Source organism: Pelobates fuscus, chromosome 11, assembly GCF_036172605.1.
Source record: "Pelobates fuscus isolate aPelFus1 chromosome 11, aPelFus1.pri, whole genome shotgun sequence".
In the NCBI taxonomy this organism is placed as follows: domain Eukaryota; kingdom Metazoa; phylum Chordata; class Amphibia; order Anura; family Pelobatidae; genus Pelobates; species Pelobates fuscus.
The window spans coordinates 82,637,456-82,646,258 of record NC_086327.1 but is presented as its reverse complement, the minus strand read 5'-3'; positions in this window follow the sequence as shown (position 1 = coordinate 82,646,258).

Here is an 8,803-nt window from a genome sequence, read left to right as displayed (position 1 = left end):
TGGCTTGGAAATCGTGCGCCTTGTTTTGTTCTTCTTCTGCGCCGCCATTTTAGCTGGGCCTTGGTGGTCCCGTTTGGACAGATATTGTGTCGCCTGGGCAGTTAGATTTGCAGGGCTATTTGTCCCCTGCGAGGACCGGGATACCCCCCGCCGGTCCAGAGGGGGGGGGGGTAGCAGGGCTGTGGCTTGCTCTCTCCTGGGAGCTCGTCCCGTGCCGGGAGATCGGCCGCTTTCCTTGGGCCCCAGGCTTCTCCCTGGTTTAGGCCGCATGGCCGGAACAGGTTTTTCTGCGGCACACCCCGGGCCCCCACCCTCAGGACTGGTCTCACCTCCCGGGCGGTATTCCCGGAGCGCCCCGGGGGAGGAAGGGGGGGAGGGCAGAAACAGGGGGGGGGGAAGCCCGCTTTGAGTGATCTCTGGGGATGTGCACCTCCCACAACCCACCCCAGCCCCCCCACCCGCCCCCAGGCACCCCATAAGAGGTCCCAAGTCAAGCGAAGCAAAGGTCCCTGTAATACTGGGTGTCTCTAGTAAGCGTCCCGTTACTCTGTGAATCCGCTGTAACTTGGCTTTTGACCGTAGAGCAGAGTAGCTAAATGCCCGCTATCAGATCGCAGTCGTACCCCTTCTCAGGGTATACGTGGCTCAGTTTCCGGGAGTCCCAATAACCATTGTTCCCCCCCCCCCCCCCTCACCCACCCCAGTCTCAGCATATACTTGCACTCAGTCCAGGCTTTGTAAACCGCTGTATTAAGAAGTCCTTCAGTTAAGCAGTTCAGTGTGCGTTCGGCTCAATGCTCCAGTGGTTTTGTTGCTGAGGTTCCCTTTCAGTGCATGTCCTCCGTCAGGTCGCTGTGCCCCCATGCGTCTGGTAGTAGTGGGAGTGGGGCCTGTCCTCCCTGGGGAAGTTGTAGATCAGCCGGCACAGCTATGTCAAGGCCTGTGAGGAAAGTTGGTATGTCCATAGAGGGTAGTAGCACTGCTGGCTTGGGTCCCTTGAAGACTATAATTTTAAAGGGGTATCCCCAAGCAAACCTCACCCCCTGTTCCCTGAGGAGGTCTGTAACTGGTCTCCAGGCCTTGCGTCTTTGCAGCGTAGAGGGAGCTATGTCCGGGTACAATTGCAGTTCAGTGCGTTCCCAGGTGTATGGGTGCGATCTGCTGTGCTTGAGGATGGCTTCTTTTGTTTTATAGTAATGCCATTTTATGATGACATCCCTTGGGGGGCTGTTGTTAGGGCCTTTAGCTCTGAGGGCCCTATGGGCTCTGTCTATCCACCACATGTGCTCTGGTATATCAGGGAGGCTGTGTCTGAAAGTGCTCACCAGTGCTGCTTCTAGGTCTGTCTCCCCAACTGTCTCTGGCAGGCCTCGGATGCGTAAGTTATTACGGCGGGCTCTGTTAGAGATGTCCTCCATTTCTATTTCGAGGTCCACAAGCCTGTGCTGCAGGGCATTGGTGACCGTGGTGTTGTCATTTTGGGCTTTGGCAATCCCGGCCATCCGGCGCTCAACTCCCGCTGTGCGGATGCCAATGGCGGCTATTTCCGCCTTCACTTCTGCCGTCGACCGAGCTATTTCCACCACCAGAAAGCCTTTGACCTCCGCAATGGAGTGGAGGATCGTTGCGCTCGAGGTTTCAGTCGGCGCCCCCTGTGACGGGGTCCCACCCGGTGCTTCCTCCTGCCTATGTGGCTGGTCCGTCTGGGCGCCGCGTGTGGTAGGCCGCGGCGTGGATAGCATGTCCGCGACCGACATCGCCTCTTTGTGGCCCTGCTTCGACGGCTTCCTGTTGGCCATTTGCTGCGGGAGCAGGGGGACAGTTCGGGCTGCTGTCTGGTAGGTTTTGGGGTTTTTTGGGGTAGCTGTAGCGTGTTGCAGGGCGTTTTGGCGGGCTTCGGGTGCGGAACTCTGCTCTCAGGCGGCCATTTCGCACGGCGGTCAAACCACCCCGGCGTGCTTCCTTGATGGGCTATTGTCCAACGGTCCTGGGGTGCCTTGGCGTCTTGTTTTCCCCATTTTGAGTGTACTGGTCGGCATTTATTTAGGGCTTGGTGGGTCGGGTCGCAGAGCCCCGGCAATGTGCGACTCACTCCATTCACCGGCAAGCCACGCCCCCTATTCCCCTCTTTAACTCTATAAAAATCAAGGAAAACCCTTGGTCCGATCACAGTTTTATATTATTTGATCTTGGTAACAATTCTTCACAGGTTCGCACTACCTGGAGGCTGAATGATGCACTTATTAAAGATGTAAATAATAGAGAGGAATTGATCAAGTTATTAGAATATTTCTGGGCAGAAAATAGTCCGCTTGACACTTCCCCCTTGATCAATTGTTGCATGCATAAATCCGTTATGAGAGGGTATTTAATAAAAATGGGCTATATTTTTAAGAAAAATAATGGCAAGAATTTGACGGACTTATGTATTGAATTTTATAAATGTTCAAAATTAAATAAACAGCACTCCTCCCCGGAATTAAGAACCCGTCTAAAAGATCTACAAAAACAAATTAACTTAAAAGAAGAAGAAAAAAATTAAGATCAATATAAATAAATGAAAGTTAAATAATTACTATACAGTATAGGCAATAGAGCCAATAAAATTTTTACTAAGAGACTTCAAACTCATTACGCGACTAAGAGGGTAGAAAAACTGGTGGATGAACATAACATTTATTCTACTCCCTCTCAAATAGGGGAGAAAATTAATCAATTCTATCAAGATTTATATAATTTGAAACTGAGCCCAAATCTGAAGGACATTAAAAATTACTTATCCAAATCTTGTATAGGCGCAAAGATAGAGGGGGATTGGGGCTTCCAAATTTGTATTATTACTATTTGGCGGCCCAGTTGTCCCAGGTGATTATGTGGCACTCCCCTGTGGGAGAAAGGAGATGGGTGGAAATAGAATCTTTGATGGGCGGTCTCGATGTTCCCCAATTCACCATGTGGGTCCCGAGGGAACATAGGCCCATGATTAGAGCAACCTGCCCGGCCATCCTTAATTCTCTACGATTATGGGATGTGACCTGCACCAAGTTCAGACTCACCTCATCTCCTTCCCCTATGACTCCGATACTTAGGAATCGAGCGTTTCCACCGGGTATGGCCCCAAGGAACTTCCGCAATATAGAAAAAAACGGGGTTCAACGGTATTACCAACTTTACCAAGAGGGGGCTGTGATCCCCTTTCAAGACCTCCAACAAAACACCCATTTGACCCCAGCAGATTATTTTAGATACCTCCAGATAAGGGACTTTGCTAGGAAACCAGATATTATAGCGGCGGCCAAGGGACAGTTTACCTTCTACGAGAGACTTTGCAGAGATGCCTCTGCCCCCAGGGGGATGATCACCCTCCTATACGCTCATCTTAGTACGGAAACTAAAGAATGGGGTAGACTGGCGTACATTGACAGATGGGAACAAGACTTAGGGGAGGAACTAGAAGGTATTGAATGGCAGGAAATCTGGGACGCAACTAAGAACGCATCTATATGCGTCACACAGCAAGAACAGGCATGGAAAACTATGCTCAGATGGTACACTACCCCGGCCATTTTGCACAAAATGCACAAATTGGATTCTGATGATTGTTGGAGGAGCTGCGGTCTCCGAGGTACGTATCTTCATATGTGGTGGGAATGCCCGACGCTCCAGGGCTTTTGGACGGCTGTTGAAAATTTACTGAGGCAGACCTTCGGCAGACCCCTTCCCATTAGACCCATGGATCTATCTCTTAAATAGAAATATAGAGGGATGGTCGAGAAGGGAACAGAAATTAGTGCGGACGATCACCTTGAGTGCGCGTAGAGCTATAGCAGCGGCATGGTTAACACCGGGAGGGCCGGAGTTCGGAGGGGTGATCTCTAGGATAAAGGACAGTAGGATCATGGAAGATCTTACGGCCAGGATGAGAGGAACCATGGCAGCCTTCCGAAAAGTTTGGGAACCATGGGACAATAGTGCCCTGGGCGATGGAGATACTTGATGCGATAATATTAAGATCACTGCCTGGGGGGTCCCACGCTCGTTCGCCCTCCCCCCCCCTCTGCCCCCCTCCTCTTTATTCCTTAGACCGTCTTTCTTTTCTTTCTTCTTTCTTCCTCTTTCATCTTTATATCTTCCCATAACCCTTGGTAAATGAGGGTGTTCTCTTATATTCTTTTATTACTTGTTTAGTCTCAGTCCGTATAGCTATAGTTCCTTCCTAGCACAGGCATCCATTCTGATGGAGAGACGGGGATCCCTGGGGCTCCTCCTACTTCAGGTAGTCTCTGGGCTATTGCTCGGGACATAGAACCTGTCTAGTAGTACAACATACAAGTAGAGAGGCGGATAGCCTGGAATTCCGGAGGTGGATAATTTGTAGGAATGATATATAATTTGAGCTCTGGAAGAGGTTATTAATTATTGTATACTACTGCACGGGATCTATCATTATGCTACTTTTAGATATGCCTCTCCTATATATTAATAAGGAACTTAACTGATGTTACTACAAAAAAGAAAAACCCTCGAAGGGGGGCGAGTGATACAGAATGCATAACGTGATTTACGGTATTTGCTAGAGAAGTTATATTTGTATTTAATTGTATGTTCCTGTATATTTTGGCTTCTGCGCAAGCCTACCAGTTTGTGTTACTCTTGCCTTCCCTATCGAGTGCAAAAATAAAGAATTAAAAAAAAAAAAAAAATTACTTATCTAATACACTGATCCCAAACATTTTTTGCCAAGATTTATTAATTTTAAATAAAAAAATTCTTCCTAATGAAGTTCAAGTCCAAATAGAAAGACTAGCCACAAATAAAACTCCGGACCCTGATGGCTTTACCAATTTATATTATAAATACATGATGTCTCTATTGATAAATCCATTAACTGAAATGTTTAACCAAATAGCGGAAAACAAATTTATCCCAAAGGAATTATTGCAATCCAATCTTATCCCAATACTGAAACAAAACAAAGATAGCATTGACCCTAGAAATTATAGACCGATTGCGTTAATTAACGTAGATATGAAGTTATACTCGGCTATCATCGCGGAGAGAATTAAAATTATTATACCGAATCTAATTCATTCGGACCAAATTGGGTTTATCCCTGGTAGATGGGCATCAAACAACACTAGAAGGTTAATTGACATTATAGACTTGGCAAAAAGACATAAGACTCTCCTCCTGGCCCTGTCTTTGGACGCGGAAAAAGCGTTTGACAGGGTCGGGTGGGGTTATCTAGGCGAAGCTCTAAAGGCCTTTGGTTTCCATGGATGGATATATAATGCAATCCTGGGTCTGTACTCTGCCAGAACGGCTGGCCCGAATATCACTGCGGGCTGGTTTGACCTCAAAAATGGTACGAGGCAGGGGTGTCCTCTCTTGCCCCTGCTGTATATTTTAACACTTGAGCCACTTGCTATTAATATTAGAAATAATTCACTAATTAAGGGTGTCCATACGAGATTAAGAGACATTAAAATTTCATTATATGCGGATGACGCTCTAGTCACCCTTTCTTCTCCTGAGGATTCATTAGGGCCTCTAATGTCTGAAATCGATAAATATTCAAATATTTCTAACTTTAAGCTAAATATTTCGAAATCTACAGCCCTAACTATGAATATGACCCATGACCAGGTTGATTGTCTATTCCAGAGACCAAATTTATTTGGACAGACAAATAAATAAATCATCTAGGTTTAATAATACCTGCTAATGTTTCTTGTACAATGGAGAGGAATGTTTTGATGCTAAACATTTAGGTAAAATTAATATTATAAACTCTTATATTTTACCTAAGTGGTTATATTTATTTACCACGGTTCCACTCAAAATGTCTAAGCCATGGTTAGCAACGATTCAAACAAGCTTTACTAATTTCATTTGTAAAAATAAAAAAAAAACAGAATTAGTCAGAAAATATTATCCAAAAAAGTGTCTAAGGGCAGTCTTAGTTTCCCAAGTATCACTTCTTTGTATTATGCTAATATCATCAGGCATATTTATATCCTACAAGACCCACAGCAGGTGTCTGAACCATGGTTTATCATGGAATCAGAGGTAGCTCATTACTCTAGACTATATTATTTTATATGTTTCGACAATAGGAACATCTCAAATGAACTTTCCTTAGATTGCCTATCTACACTGGCCCAAACTCTAGAGGCCTGGGCAGAAATTAAGAAAATTCTGGGTTTTACTCAAAGTATTCCAAGGACATGTATATTAAACACATTGGAATTAGTTATTGAAGACTTTTCGTTGAGACACTGGGAAAATAATGATTCATTAACAATTTCTGATATTATGCAAGGGGATAATATTCTCTCCTTCCAACAATTAGTTGACAGCTTACATATCCCGCCAAGAGAAATATTTACTTATCTTCGAATTAAAATCTTTATACATAAAAATGCCATTCAAACTTCTTCTCCATTGGCTAAGAATCTAGAAACTATATTCTGCAATCGCCCTGTTATCAAGGTTATTTCAATTGCAAACTCGCTGTTGGACTGCCTGAACGCTATCCTCCATAAATTCATTAATATTTGGGAGCAAGATTTAAATTTGAGGATCTCACCAAAAGATTGGTTTGCCTCTTTATTTCACATAAACAAATATATTCATTGCCTGAATTTGATAGAATGCCATTTCAAAGTAATAAATAGATGGTATTATATCCCGACAAGATTGGCTAAAATGTATGATACCAATGACCCTATTTGTTGGAGATGCGGCACTTATCCGGGTTCATATATACATATTTGGTGGTCCTGCCCCGTAGTTAGACCGTTATGGGCTTGGGCTTTTAATATTTTCTATACAGTGTCACTTAATAAACTAAATGAAAACCCGGCCTCAGCCCTTTTGCACTTGAATTGGCTTTTTGAGCCTCATAAATATAACTGTTTAGCAACTCATTGCTTGATCGCTGTCAAAATTAATTAACCAAATTGTTTTCCAATTGTCCATGGAAAAAGAGATTATTAATAATATGACAATTCTTTCAAAAAAAAAGAGTGGTATGCTAATTGGCTACAAAAATTTTCCCAGCTATATGGATAATTTAAGTTTGTTATTATCCATTTAGACAAACGCAGGTCATAATATTTAGCCGTTTCTCTTTTTTTGTCCCGCAAAATATTTTACAGACAATAGTGGCAGAAACTGGGCGTTTGATGTAGTTATATATCGTTAAAGCTTCATTACTAAATGGTTCATTATTTTCTAAGGTAACTTTCCTGCTTCGAAAGGGTGTAGGGTTTTTCGCGGTATTATTGTCCTGTTTATGTATGTCTAATTCTATTTATTTATTTTGAGTCAAACTTATAGCAAATGACGATGGTTTTTATGATGATGTTTTACTCATGTTAATTGAATATATTATGTGATGTAATTGATTTTAGTTTTTTGTATTTGTCAACTATGAAAAAAATCGCTTCAATTAAAATTTCATAAAAAATAAAATAAAAAAAATGAATGCCAAGCTGCAGCAGTAGAGTTGGTGATGGAGTACCGGTATTTCTTCATCCTTTAAGCGCGTCTGTCACCCCCATATGAAAAATGAGTATTTCAAAAATATGGAATCTTCATAAAATACTCAGATCGAATGTGTTGGAATTTCACTGGAATTTCAACCCAAACAAAAGACATACTGAGACAAAGCAGAAAGTTACCTTAGTAGGGGCTACCTTATATCAAGCTTTTTCTCAAACGATCACCAGTGACGGCTTTACGGAAAATAAGCTCTGTCTATGGACGATCCACCGGACCCTCCTTAGACCTCAATGTTGTACTCTTGTGCATGCGCAAGAGTACAGTGCTGACAAAGGCTCCTGGCCGCTGAAGGACCCAGAGCTGTAGAAGAAGGCAGCACCTGCGAGATATCGGTTCATGTAAGTAAATCTCACCTTTCCCTGCACTCCTTGGCCACTGGTTCCCCAGCGTTCATGTCACCGTCAGGAAGGTGACAAAGCTGCCTTAACACAAGCAAGGTTATTTACTAAGTTTCGAATTGTCTAGATATTAAATTGAATTTCAAATGTAATGCCAAAATAGGAAACTGCAAGCATAGCGGACTTTTCCCAGCTCACTATTTTGGTCCTAAATTTAAAATTCACTTTGAATTCCAACAATTTTCACGTTAGTGAATAACTGTAAATCTGAGGCTAAACTAACGGTAAATTCTGCAGCTCGGATATAATCACACCGTGGCGAATTCAGACAGAATTTTACCATTAGGTATTAAATCCACCACAATTCGGAGCTTAGTGAATAAACTCCTTTGAATAGCCTCGTTAATGTGAACAGATTTCTGGGACAGAAGTGAGAAAATCGTGGAAAATACCCCCCAAAAAAGAGAAGATGACTCATTTTATAGGGGGGTTTGTATATTTACTGACATTTTATAGGGGGGTTTGTATATATGCTGACATTTTATAGGGGGTTGTATATATGCTGACATTTTATAGGGGGGTTGTATATTTGCTGACATTTTATAGGGGGGGTTTGTATATTTGCTGACATTTTATAGGGGGGGTTTGTATATTTGCTGACATTTTATAGGGGGGGTTTGTATATTTGCTGATATTTTATAGGGGGGGGGGGGGTTGTATATTTGCTGACAGTATTTAGCATCACAGGTAACCCTGCCACTGTAGGAGACAAGCACTCTATCGCGGAGGATCGCGGGAACTGTAGTTTACGGTCGGACTGCCCACCCCCTCATGTGAAGTGACAGGCCCTTTGACCATTGAATACTCGGCGATGGGAGGTGCTACATGAGGTGACGTGT